Below are 1,320 nucleotides of genomic sequence, written 5' to 3' on the forward strand. Positions count from 1 at the left end.
AGAAGATAACACTCTGAGGCAGTATATGTAGGAACTCTTTAAAAGTAGGAGTAGACTGCGGGATTTCCATTTATGACTGCCAGAAGATTTCTTCTCCTTGTTCCTGAACCTTGTTAACACTGGAATGATCAGTATTGCTGTTAGAGGTCAGACCAGACCTGACTTCAGGTCCAAACCCCAGATCTTCCGGAGTCTGGATATTACCTTTTGTTTCAGTCCTTCCTGATGTTCGTTCACCACCCATGTTCTGGCAGATGGACTTGGATCCTATTCTCTTTTGTTGTTGACTTCATTAAAATCAATACTTAGCCTTTAAAGATGTTTAATGTTGAGGGAAAATAGTATTGACAGAAACATGTGTTTCTTTTATGTCTGCATTGACCCCTTTTCAAATTAAGATCACTTTACTGCTCCTTTTTTTCCAGTCAAACCATATTCACCACCGAACCATCATTATCCATTTCCAGTTTCAGGTGACTTTTTTTCCTTCTGAAAACTTTAAATAAGCAAGCCAGTCCTCTTAGGTTTTCATCTGCACAGAAGTAGTTTGTAGTAGTTGGTTAACAAAGACGATGACACTTGCTCTGAGTCTTATGTATATTTGGTTATAAAAAATAAATACGGTGTTTCACTTAGTTTCCTGAGCTGATGAAATGTGCTATAAAAAAAATAAAACCAAAACCCAAAAAAATAGGGTATCAGGAGCTAAAGTATGCATAAATAAAATACCTGAAATATGAATAATTTACTTGTGTTTTGGAGAATAAGTGTTTGTGTCCTGGCACACCAATAGTTACAGCTTGGGGCAGCATGTGTGTTTGTTTTTAAATTAAAGCAATCTAAACAAATGAAGTGAAACTCATGGAGCTGGGTGGCAATTAGTGTTTCCTACTCTGAACACCAATGGTTTTATTGTGGTTTCATGGTGTCTTGTTAAAATATCTTCACTGGTTTCATTCTTCCAACCTGAAATTTTCCAGGTATTTGGAAGACCAAGTATGTCAGTCCCAGGATCATTCTCTTTCAGTATTTAGATGAAAAGATTGTAGGTGTAAGTGATGTATGTGTAATTGTGCCCTCAGGCATTACTCATACATCAAACATCATCAGTGGAGATGTTATTTACAATTTACTTACGTGCTGTACTGTCAGTGAGCTCTTGCTGCTTACTATCTGAGTGTTAAAGTTTGCCTGAAGCGAGACTGAAGTAGAAACTTCACAGGACATTCTTAAAATGTTAGCTGCTAGCCTGTGGGAGGAAGAGTGGACCAGGTAAGAGCCTGGAGGCATCACACTTTTGCAGTGCAGGAGCTTCTTTCC

General features: G+C 38.0%; 1 protein-coding gene across 1 annotated transcript in view; it reads left to right on the forward strand.

The window, feature by feature from the left end:
• Positions 1–1,320, forward strand: part of DLC1 (DLC1 Rho GTPase activating protein) — a 24,828-nt gene that overhangs the window by 10,817 nt on the left and 12,691 nt on the right. The gene's annotated exons all lie outside the window — the stretch shown is intronic.

Source organism: Buceros rhinoceros, unplaced genomic scaffold (genome assembly GCF_000710305.1).
Source record: "Buceros rhinoceros silvestris isolate BGI_N320 unplaced genomic scaffold, ASM71030v1 scaffold13005, whole genome shotgun sequence".
Classification (NCBI taxonomy): domain Eukaryota; kingdom Metazoa; phylum Chordata; class Aves; order Bucerotiformes; family Bucerotidae; genus Buceros; species Buceros rhinoceros.